General features: G+C 38.2%; 1 long non-coding RNA gene across 2 annotated transcripts in view; it reads left to right on the top strand.

The window, feature by feature from the left end:
- The first annotated feature begins 3,987 nt into the window (after positions 1-3,987).
- LOC115438890 (uncharacterized) overlaps positions 3,988-12,713 on the top strand; it is a 17,927-nt gene continuing 9,201 nt past the window's right edge. Inside the window, exon 1 of one of the 2 annotated variants that reach the window (XR_003938171.1) lies at positions 3,988-3,999. This is a non-coding gene — a long non-coding RNA (uncharacterized LOC115438890). Of the gene's footprint in view, positions 4,004-12,713 lie in introns of both variants that reach the window. The other variant, XR_003938172.1, reaches the window with a different exon arrangement.

The raw sequence follows: 12,713 nt of genomic DNA, 5'->3' as shown, positions 1-12,713 counted from the left end.
TAAGCAATCAGGACCTTGTTAAAGTAATTATATATATGAAACATAACAAAAACCCTCAGTGCTGAAGAAAAAGTCACCTTCACTATTTTGTGAGTAAGGTGATAGTGTTTTATCAATACTCTTCTGCTCCTTTCATGATGCTGTATCCTCCCTCCCCCTGAAATCTACGCCCTGACTAAACATTAGATCGCAGTGTTCTGGGACAATGGAGCTGCATTAGACTTACTATATACAGGTATATGATTTATGATCTAAAGAGAAAAGAGAGGAAATGGAGAAGAGGAAATGCACTGGGGAGATTTTTCACTCTTTGACTCAATAGGAGAACATATGCTTTGAATATACAAGGTCCTTTTTTCAGTTCTCAGCATCTCCAATGTTGAAAACACTGCATTAGACAGACCTACAGCAAAAAGATTTAATTGATGCAAAAAATTTCAGTAAACAATTGATCTTTTCATTTCATTTTATACTATTGTTTCAGTGCTCATTCATACACACTGAAACTAGGACAGTCATTACATTAACGTTTGAGTTAATTGTCATAAAAACAATTGCAGTAAATGGCACTGGTGTCTATTCTGAGAAATTTATGACAGAACTGTAGTGTCTAATAGTAGTTTATTCATACACATGAAGCTTTGGAAGAAGAATAAATATTTACTGCTACATAATATTTGAACATAATTAATGCTGCAACTGTATTTCTGTTTGTATTGCATAAATATAAAAAGCCCATGCACTCACATCACACTTTAGGCTTATATATTCTGTTTTATTGTGTTCATAATTGTGTATATAGTTTTATTTTTGGCCCTTTGCTGTATTCTATCTGTATGCTGTGCTATCCTGCTATCCTCTGTGTTGAAAAAAAATCTCCGACTTGTTTTATCGCAGTATTCATTAAAAATGAATTTAATGTTTTAAATTGACACTTTGTGGCATGGTCCCATAAAGACACTTCTAATTCTCTCTGTCAGAGTTAATCCCAACATTGTTAATTTGCTGGTTTTCTTAATGTAAAGCAACTTTATTGTCCGTAGGGTTAATTATCTTGGGAACAGTGATACAGTCAGTTGAATTCCGTAAAATGAACTGCACACCAATATTCAACAGCATCCATGACAGAATAACAGACAACATGCATTGTTTTGCTCATAACAACATAAAAACAGGCATAATATATGCTATTTATTGTCACTGAGTATAACATATAGATCAGTGGTTCCCAACCTTTTTTGGCTCGTGACCCCGTTTTAACACCACAAATTTCTGGCAACCCCAGACATTCAAAACAGAAACATTTTCTCTTGGAGATGTCTTAGTGGGGCCAGGCAGGGGAAGAAATCTTTCAATTCTCAGTTCGTGTTCCGTTTTCTAACTGGGACTGTGCCCAGGCAGGTGAAGCGTAGTAATGCATGTGGTCACATGATCGGGTCAATCAAGATATGCCCACTCAGATGTTATATCCTGCATTTATTTTGAACTTGATTTTATTAGGAAAAATGTGTGGTGTTTTAATTACAATGAACTATATATTGAATCACTAAAAAAATTTATAAGTTTTTTTTTTTTCTTCTTAACAATTACTAGAAATTTCAGGCGACCCCATATGAATTCCAGGTGACCCTGCGTGGGTCCTGACCCAAAGGTTGAAAAACACTGATATAGATGAAAACAGATTATTACAACATTATCTGTTAAGCGTAAATTTCTGAATGCACATTATTGTTTTAATAGTTCTGTGAAGACGAAGACACATAAACACCTGTACAAACATATCTGAGTAGATGTAAATTACGAATGGAAGTGCACCTGCATGTCTCTGTGGGTATGGTCTGAATAAAAGCAGCACATTCACAGGTCAAACTGTAATCTTCAGCGTTCACCTGCATCTCATCTTCTTATTATAGCCCACTCTGGCATGTGCATCCATCTGTTACTCTTTTTCTAATCCCAGTTTCACAACTGTGATTGATAGAACGAGCCAAGGAGCAGAGACAGACAGAGGGAGGCGGATGTATTTATTGAAGCAAATAAAAGATGGATAGAGCGAGCAAGACTGAGGACGTGACTGAAAGAGAGAGAGAGAGAGAGAGAGAGAGAGAGAGAGAGAGAGAGAGAGAGACAGACAGAAAGAGAGAGAGAGAGCGAGAGAGAGAGAGAGATATGAGCTGTCAGGGTTCAGCAGTTTTCACCTGCAAAAACAAGGCTTTTGCATCCCTGCTGCACTGGCTCTCTTATACTGAAAGAATGGGCTGGGGGTGGACACCTCGTCTTCTTGTCATGTTTAGACAGTCTTCAAGTGTATCTATTTATATATATGTGTTTATGTATACTCCCACTCTCAGGATAAAGATAAAGAGCAGAGGTAAAGTGGCAGACAGGAAGCAGACTGAGGAGATGCAGGTTTGAGGTCAAACCAACTATCACTAAAACAAACCAAAACAGCCAAACTCCGGGCTACCTGATTCAGCAAATATTAATGACTAAGAAAGAGGAGTTCTGATTCACCTGATGGCTTGTTTTAAAGATGCAAGACCTGAAATCAAGAGGAAAATGACAGAATTTCAGTCCAATCTTAAGAATGAAATAAGATAAATTACCTGAAAAATGGCCTTTTCAAATTTTTCATCTCTGAGACAAGCCACAGAGTAAAAAATTGAAAAAAAAAAACATCTAAGGAATATGTACAGGATCAATAATTACAGCTGTCATGTATTTAACTCTTAGAATATAATAGACTTTTTATCATTACAGTGTTACACAATTGGGGTGTTCAGATCAATACAGTGTGCAACTCAAAGTATAAAAACATAAATTATTGTGGAAAAAAATGTAAATATAAAATAGACACAGTGTAAGGTAGTGACCGGTGACAGGGTGCAATTAACCTGAACTTATTGGATTGTAAATATAATATGGCACTGGTAATATCATTAGTATTCTCCAATTGTATGAAATATCCGGGAGTATTGTTGTAACATTTTTCATCAGATTTCAGCCCCTGCAGCTTTAAAAGTAAAATTCAACAACATGAAACATAAACAGTATAATCACATTTATATAGAAGATAATATAAAACACAAGGAACCTGTGGATGCATAGACTAGACTACAGTGTGTCTGTAATATAACAGTAAATAACATATGACGTCTATTATAATTCTGTAGGAATGATGAGTGCTTTATCAGTGCTGTGACCGGTCTGTTTTCGATCTGTTAACATGTTGTGATGTGATGCCATGCAGTTAACCTGCTCCAGAGTTGCCGTGCTGCCTGAGTTACCATGGTGATCCACCAAGTTAAAGTGAGTCAGCTTTGTGATACTTGAAAATCTGAGATAGGGCCAAAGATAACTGCAGGCAGAGTTTCCTCTCCTTGCTATAATTTATTATAAATATTGTGAGCCTTATTTTGCTACTTCATCAATTTTCTTTTATATATTTGTGTTATATTTGCATTATTTGATTGCAGCTACAATTTACATAATTCTGCAGTTATTTCTTTATTTAAGGATCCCCATTAGTCTCTACCAAAGTAGAGACTATTCTTCCTGGGGTCCGTTCCCGATATCAAAGTATTACAATTTATACATTTACAAAGCACATATACAGAAAAAAGCCAAGTTACATTAATTTAGCATTGGTTTCATTATTTATTACAGATTTAAAAGAGTAGTATATGTGTGTTGTATGTGTGTCTATATTTATTTGTTTGCAACTATAAATGAAAAGTCGCTCAAAATGGAGGAAGAAAAAGATTTAATTTCATATAAGCAATTTAGTTATTATTGAATACACAGCAAATGTGTGATATCATGATATCCACATTTGACAACATTTCCTAAACCAGGATCCAAACAAAGTCAATGTCAACATACTACTAAACTACCACAGCTGATAACAGGTGGTCCACAGGTAGTTCATACCTAAATCCTGTAGTCGGACATCAGGATTATTTCGAAAGATGAAGATTTTAGCTCATAGTGTGTGTGTGTGTGTGTGTGTGTGTGTGTGTGTGTGTGTGTGTGTGTGTGTGTGCGTGTTGACAGTGAACTCAGAAAGGACAAAAATACCAAAGTGACAAGTTAATTTTCAAGTAAAATATGTTTTCAAATGGAAACAGTAACTTCTGTCTTTCAAATCCAATAATGGAGAAATCCAATAATAATAAAAATAACAATAGGCTCTGACGCATTTACATCAACTTCTATTTGAGATAAACCCTGGTTTAGACGTTTCCAACCACTATGGGATTTGTTTCAGAGGGCATACATAGTGACAGTAGACTCAAACTTGCGATTATGGTACGCCACTTCCAATTTCTGCAATTTTTATTAATTTGTTTATTTATTCATTCATTCATTCATTCATTCATTCATTCATTATCTGAACCTGCTTTATCCTCACTAGGGTCATAGGGGTCGCTTGATGCCTATCCCAGCTACTTACGGCCGAAGGCGGGGTACATCCTGGACATTTTGCAAGTTCATCTCAGGGCTGACGTATAGAGACAAACAATCACTCGCACATTCATACCTATGGGCAATTTAGATTAACCAATTAACCTATCAGTGCATGTCTTTGGATGGTGTGAGGAAGCCGGAGTACCGGAAACTCCACACAGAAAAAATGAAGTAAATCAGATTAACAGGTATACATACACAAGGACATTGGAGTATTAGGGAGAAATCCATAATTGGATAGATGTTGTTATCCGATGAAGCATATCAGATGATGCTGCTTACATGGTCACTTGAATAATCAGTTTTAATTTGCATATGAATGGGCTCAATGTTTTTCTGAAGTTCTGATTAATGTTATACTTGTTGTGTTGGGTGTACCAGACAAAGTGGATAAAGAAGTTCTAGTATGTTCCAGTTTAGTCCTATTGGAGATTATAATATGTACTGTTGCGACTCATTACTCAAACAACAAAAAACCCATTTAGACTGAAAACCACTTTATGTCTTTATTGGGGTTTTGAGGAAGCAAATAAGTTGAGCAGAGTCTTACAGAAAACAGTTTATTCAAGTATAGACAAGCTAAGGCATCAAAAAGCTCAAGTGTGTTCTGGATTCAACTAAAATTCAGCTCTTTGTGTTCAAACTTTTTGTTTTGTGCAGAGCTATCCCCACTGGGAGGTGATCCAATAGACCACCACTCATTTTTCCTCATATTCAAACAGCATCAACTTTCAGTTCATCCCCTTTTGCATACATGCATACTTATCCAAACTTTGACTGTCTCCACCCAGCCTTATGTAATCCAGTGTTCCTTTCTTGCTGCACTCTGGATGAACCCATGAGCTGAACTGTTTATATGCTTTTTCTGGCACCAGTGAAATGAATGTTAAAGGTAGCAGTGCTGTTGTTGTCACTACTAAGCCATCATCCTTCAGATACATGTCTTTGTTTTTTTTTGTTTTTTTTTTATAAATTCACACCCAATATATGATTATAAGCACAAAGTGTATGAATTGCACTGCACACAACATATGGACTTCATACATTTTAACATATTCCATAAGCCATTGCAAATCCAGTTTAATCAAGGCTTAAAAACATGCAAACAAGTCTTTCCACACTCTTGAATAGTCTGGACCCAGATGTCAATTTGTTGGATGTGGCCCCAAAGTTATGCAACCTCCATCTGCCAGAATGTTTAACCCCTTAATTCCCAGCATGTTTGTTTACAATATGCAATGTGTATGAACAAAAGACTTACTAGCGCAAGAGTCTCCATGAAACTTGATTGCAGTTGTGAGTTTTTGATCCATTTATCTTGGGTATGATATGATATAATCATGTATAATAGTATCAATGGGATATTTATAATATAATCATGTGTAATAGCAACAATGAGATATTTTAATATAATAATGTGTAATAGCAACAGTGGGATACTTACGATATAATCATGTGTAATAGAACAATGGGCTATTTATAATATAATCATGTGTAATAGCAACAGTGGGATACTTGTAATCATGTGTAATAGCAACAGTGGGATACTCTTAATGTAATTCTGTGCAACAGCAACAATGGGATATTTATAATATAATTCCTGTGCAAATCTTAATCAATTTTTGCTTGGTGACTTCCTTGGTCCCCCTTTTGTCTATTTGTGTGCACTATATGTTGTTGCTTGTTTTTCTTTTTGTATGTCTACTACAATTATGATATTATGTTATTTGTAAGCTGTTTTTTTTTTTTTAATTATTATTATTATTTTTTTTTTATCTGCCAGTGGGACTAGATGGAAATTAGCCGTTTGGCTATAATCTCTTGTATTTATGTGTAAATGTTCATTAATATGAACTTTCCCATTTTAAAAATAAGTAAATCATTTATTCACTCATTCAACTGTCATAGTTCAGTTTGAACCGTGGATCAACAACTGGCAACTTAGAAAAGACAATAACATCACATAACTAGAAGCACTCGGAGAGCGCAGACCTCCGCCAAGACAGATTAGTGCCCCGGATTTGGATGAAAATTTCAGGAAATGTTGGTACTGGCACAAGGAACAAATAATTAAATTTTGGTGGTGATTGGGGGTGGGGGGTGGGGGGGCCACTGATCTGCCTTGCCGGAGGTCTGTGCTCTCCGAGTGCTTTTCTAGAAAAGACAGCGCAGACCTCCGCCAAGGCAGATCAGTCCCACCCCCCACCCCTGATCACCACCAAAATTTAATTATTTATTCCTTGTGCCAGTACCAACATTTCTTGAAATTTTCATCCAAATCCATCCATAACTTTTTGAGTTATCTTGCACACAAACAGACAAACAGACAAACCAACGCCAATAAAAACATAACCTCCTTGGTGGAGGTAATAACTTCATACCTTCATAAGCCTCATAATCAACTCACCTGTGTAGAAACACTGTCATTTCAGTGTCAAACTCCATTCCTTTCATTTAGAGCTGTGTCCAGTGATGAAAACAACAACAGTGCTTCTAGCTTTTATCACTATCAAAAGTTGTTTCTTAACAGTTGTCATCCCATCTGGTCACTTTCTGATGCTTTGGTCAAAGGCCCCATGGCATTAGTTTTCCTCACCATGAGAGACCTGCATAGTGACTCATCACTCCCTCTACTGGTCACAAATTCACAGTACCATCGTAAATATGCTCAGTTCATATCTGCACAATCCAATGCATTGACATCTTCGGAGGTCTTTATTCTAAAAACTCTCATAATAATTTTAGATTATTTCTTAATATTTAAAGAAGAAATACATATGCATATACATACCCCCTTTAAACTCTGAAAGCGTATAAGCATGACCATCCATCCATTATCCACCGCTTATCCGGGGTCGGGTCACGGGGGTAACAGTCTAACCAGGGATGCCCAGACTTCCCTCTCCCCAGACTCTTCCTCCAGCTCTTCCGGGGGGATATAAGCATGACCATGAATTAAAATTAACTTTCAAGAGTGCATGACAAAGTGTGTTTTAGAATTATATGTAAAGACACTGAAGCCAAATTATTTATACATTACATACAATGTATGATTTAACATAAAATGCATACAAATCCCATTTTAAACATCCATGGTAATATAGCAGGTTGCTACACAGTGTTGATTGGAAGTGATGGTTAAAACACAGTAGTGGTAAGTCAACATTTGTCATGACTGTGACTTGTAAAGCTGTCAGGGTTCTGTTGTGTGCAAATGTGACTGTTTGCTTCACAGATGCAATAAAGTAATAAGGTGAATTTTTATTAATAACAGCAAAAACATGTTCTGCACAATAACTAATATAAATGGAGAACATCTGTTGTAAATCACAGGCAGTCTAATAACTATTTCCATAGTTGCAACGGCTGGAGTAACACTGCACACAAGCAGCCATGTATATAAAACCAAGCACTTAGCGGCTATATGCACACTTTTCAACAGGGGACTTCTGATCCAGCAAACATACACTAACAAAAATACTTGCTTTTATTCCAGCCATTCTGTGAGTTACATGTCAGTCCAAAACTGGAGATGAATTATGGGCTGAAAGTGATTGATGTAAACCATTGAACTCAAACTGTTGTCGGTGGCTTTTAGTGGCAACAGAAGAGGAAAAAACCTTGGCTACAACATAAGTGCCTCTTGTTTGTTTTTTTATGTAATTTTTTTGCATTGTTTTTTTCCCCCAGAAAGCAGCAAAGGAAGCTTAGTTACATATTGTACCTTAATGAATAAGCCTTGGATAACATGCAACTCACAAATGGCTTTAAAAATGAAGGAAAGACAAATATTTGTACACAGGCTGCAGTAAAAAGTGGATGAGTAGCTAAAAGGACAAACAATGGGTGAAGAGATGTCACAGCTGGAGCGGAGATGGAACGATTGAATGAGGATGTTGTGTAACGAGAAAATGGAGTGTAGGGGAGAGGGATGGACCAATTTTGCTGCTCTTGAGCACCCCAGATGGATATGAACTTTGTTCCCCCACTGAACTGCTATGTTAGAGCTGAATGAATACTGGTGTAATGGAAAATTTGTGTCAAAACCTTTTCATTTTTCTTTTTCCTCACTGAATGTTCTCTCTACCTGTGTTTGTTACAGTCCAAATCTTGATATATATAATAGCTTTTTTTTGTCAGATCATATCTCAATCCTGACACTTTTTCTATCTGTCATACCCTCCCATGCATGTGTTCTCTGCTCATACAACTTAAAATAAGCCAAAAATCAATCCTGATTCTTAGTCTGTATTTCAGAATCTCTCCAAGCCAAATGTCTATGTAGATGCTTGAAAATGTAAGACTGAGAAAAAAAAGACACCCCTAAAAATTTTTATTTTCTTGTTGAATTATTTTATTTTCACATAATAATTCATGTGGCCCTAATGCAAACTCTTTTGAGTCGAATGCAGTCCTTACACTGTCCAGTAGATGGCGCATGCCGCGCACTAATGGAGAGTAGCTGAGGCACCACAGAGGAAGAAAACATCCTCGTGTGGATTAAACGGAGTTTAACACACGCGTGCCCTTGCTATTCATTCACAGGTTAGTAACCACCAAAAAAATTCGTCAGTGAAGTGTATTTTATCTGTGTCTGAAGGTGTGTGAAATGATAATGTCATGTTAACATGCATGTTTGTTTAAGGTACACAAGTAAAATGTGAGCGTGTTGCAAGCTAACCTGCTAGCTACTGGGCTAGCGTAAGGGAGCAACAGCGTGGTGTGAGCCAGAGTAAACCGGTTTTTGGTGAAAGGAACCACATGTAATGAAAACTTAGAGACCGTTTTGAAATATATTTCATACAATAGGTAACTTGCTGAGTTCGTGTGTAACAAAAATGGTTTATTACCAAGTATCACTAAGACTATTGTCAAATGTATTTAGTACTTGGCAGCCATTTGATGTATGAAGGCTACCACATTAAGTAGCTTAAAGCATAATAGTTTAAGCATAGTTATATTATATTTCATGGGGTTATTGTTAAATAAATAACTAAATAAGAGTAGAAATAGCTGTACATGTTAAAAGTCACACGGTAAAAAAAAAGATTTAAAAGAGTAATTAATTTAATGACAAGGAGAATTATTGAAAAGGGTTAAAAGCATAAATATGGAAAAATCATTTGGGAAATCCAGCAAGAACTTCACCAGCTGACCAGCGACCACTGCAGAGACCTTCTCTACAAGCTGGCTAAGTCATTCTAAGACGAGGCGGGAGAGGATTTGCCAGGTGCAGAATCGACGGAAGTGGAACTCTTTGACTTCATTGTGGACTCGCTGAGAAGCCCACAACTGAAGAGCCTTGAGGACCAGGGGATGTCTCGCCTACTTGCCTTCCGCGACCTCATCACTGAACTGCAACAGCCTGCGGCAGCGGAGGAAGTAGATGCGGAAGTGTCGCCGGGCAGCAATCCAGTCATCGTAGTTCCTGTGATCACTGAGGCTGCAACACCAGCAGTAGCATCACTGAAGAGCCATCCAGCGTCGTCATCTGTAGTTGCTGATCCAGGGTTAGTGAAACTGTCTGAACTTATGTCACTGTTGCCACATAGAGAGTACAAGATTCATGGTGGTCAAATCTCTGATTTTGATTCTGATTTGAGTTACAATAACTTGTGTAAATAGCTTGATGAAGGTCTAAATGAAGGGTTCACAGAGGCTGAGATTATTAGAACAGTGTTTAGGATAATTAAGCCTGGTACCTTTAAAGATATGCTTGTAACCAAAGATAGCCTTATTGTAGCTGAGTTAAAACGCGTCTTAAAAGCACATCTATGAGAGAAAAGCAGCACTGAATTATTTCAGGAGCTGAGTAATGCTAAACAAAATGACAGAAACACCACAGCAGTTTATGTATGGACTGATGGGGCTAAAACAGCGTGTGTTGATTGCATCCAAAAACAGTAGTGGATTTCATTGTAACAACAAGCTGGTACAGGGTGTGTTCCATTCACTGTATCAGGGCTTGAATGAAAAATACTCCTATGTCAGGAGAGACCTTAAGCCTCACATCTCAGACATAAGTGTTACCGATGACTCCATTCTGGAGCTCATTACAAATTCTGTTAGTGAAGAGACAGAGAGATTAAGTAGATTAGAACAAAGTCACAAACAGAAAGCTGTCAGTGTTAATGCGGCACAGGTAGGAAAAGATAAAAGTTCTGTTAACATGCAAACTGAAGTCCAAGCTAATCGTGCAGCTATACAGGAGCTGACAGCACAGGTCTCCTCCTTAATCAAGAGTTTAGTAAAGGCTCTAAGCCCAGTGGTAAATACGGTAAACACAAGTCCGACATCACCTGTACCAAAACAACCAGCGCTAAAACCTACAATTAAAGGAAAGTGTCAAAAGTGTATCACCCAGGAGACTGAGCATTGCACACAGTGTTTTCGATGTGGAAAGGAGGGACACAGAGCTGTAGGTTGCCTTCAGAAAAGCAATTTGTCGGGAAACTGGAAGAGGTCGCTGGGAAGGGACCACCAGTGACCGAGCCACCAGTAGACTCCCACAACACTAAAAGACTGAAGCCTGAACAAACTACTGTCAAGTCCCAAAAGTCACTCAACAAGCGTGTGGCACAGCTCATTGGTGGTAGGTGTAAGATCAGTTGCCAGTTAAATGGAGTAAACCTACAGATGTTATTGGATAGTGGGGCACAAGTAAGCATTGTTGAAAAGTCGTGGGTACAAGCAGCCTTACCAAATGTGAAAATACGGCCACTCGAGAGCCTACTCCCAGACCATCCACTCAAAATCACTGCGGCAAATGGGACGGATGTTCCATTTGAGGGATGGATAGATGTCCTGCTCAGGATTACTAGTCCACAGTACTCCACTGCTGGGCTTTAATGTGATCCAAGAGATAATAATGGGAAACAGTGACCAAAGTGACAATATTAGCTTGACTTGCTGTCAGAGATTTTAAAGGTTCAGAAATGTAATGTTGAATCACTTATCTCTGTTGCCCACACCGAATCAATAGAAAATGAACCAGAAAGTCCAGTGGTGAGAGTTGGAAAAAAGGACTCACTATTCATAGTAACCCAATTTGTATGGTAAAATGTCATATCACAGCCTTTCCTGGAGGAGGTGAAATGTTGTTTGAACCATCTGTGAAATGTAACTTACCGGATGGACTCGAGTTATTCCCAGCCCTTATTGATGTACCTGCTGATGCTTCAAAGACTGTCAAAATCCCAATCCAGAACTCAACAAACCACAACATTTTTCTGAATCCAAAGACTGTTTTTGGATTCATTACAGAGATCACTGAATACAAGCCAGTAAATGTTTGTTCCAGTCCTGAAAATGCAAACAAACATACAAACAAGCCATTGTGTTGCTCTGCTCAAGTGACATGTGACAGTCAAGGTGAGGGTAAAGAGATATTAAGCACAGCTCCCTCACATCTGAGATGGCACCCAAATGTCAATTTAGATCATCTCTCACAGAATGATCTAGAGGTGGTTCAGCAGATGCTCTATGGACAGTCTGATGTGTTTTGTGTGCTCATTAGGAAGGGGACATTGGATGTATTCCTGGGTTGCAGCTAAAAATCAACACCACTGACAACACACCTGTGCAGAAAAGTTACAACTCCATTCCAAGACCACTGTATAAACAGGTGAAGGAGTATGTTCAAAACCTTTTAAACAGGGGCTGGATCAGAAAATCAGTGTCAAGTAACTCATCGCCAGTAGTGTGTGTGCGTAAAAAGGACAACACTTTACGTTTATGTGTTGATTTTCGTGAGCTGAATCGGAAGACCATACCTGACAGGCATCCATTACCACGGATACAAGATCTACTAGACAGTCTTGGGGTAATTCCTGGTTTTCTACATTGGACCAGGGAAGTGCCTACCATCAGGGTTTTGTTAGTGAGGAGTCAAGGCACTTAACTGCTTTTAGCACACCTTGGGGTTTGTACGAGTGGGTGCGAGTCCCTTTCAGTCTTACAAACGCACCGGCCTCATTCCAAAGGTGGATGGAAGGAGTATTAGAAGGGATCAGAGACGAGTGTTGCGTGCCTTACTTAGATGATGTACTGTGTTACTCCAAAACCTTTGACGAGCATGTATAACACCTCAGACAAGTTTTGTGTAGAATTCAACAACATGGTATTAAACTTCGCCCAGCCAAATGCGAACTGTTCAGAAAGCAAATATGTTACCTGGGTAGACTAGTGTCAGGAGAAGGAGTCCAGGTTGACCCAAAGACTTGGATGCTGTTATTGTTCTGAAAGAC

Source organism: Sphaeramia orbicularis, chromosome 18 (assembly GCF_902148855.1).
Source record: "Sphaeramia orbicularis chromosome 18, fSphaOr1.1, whole genome shotgun sequence".
NCBI lineage: Eukaryota > Metazoa > Chordata > Actinopteri > Kurtiformes > Apogonidae > Sphaeramia > Sphaeramia orbicularis.
The sequence above is the reverse complement of the archived record's forward strand: the minus strand, read 5'-3'. Positions and strand labels throughout refer to the sequence as shown.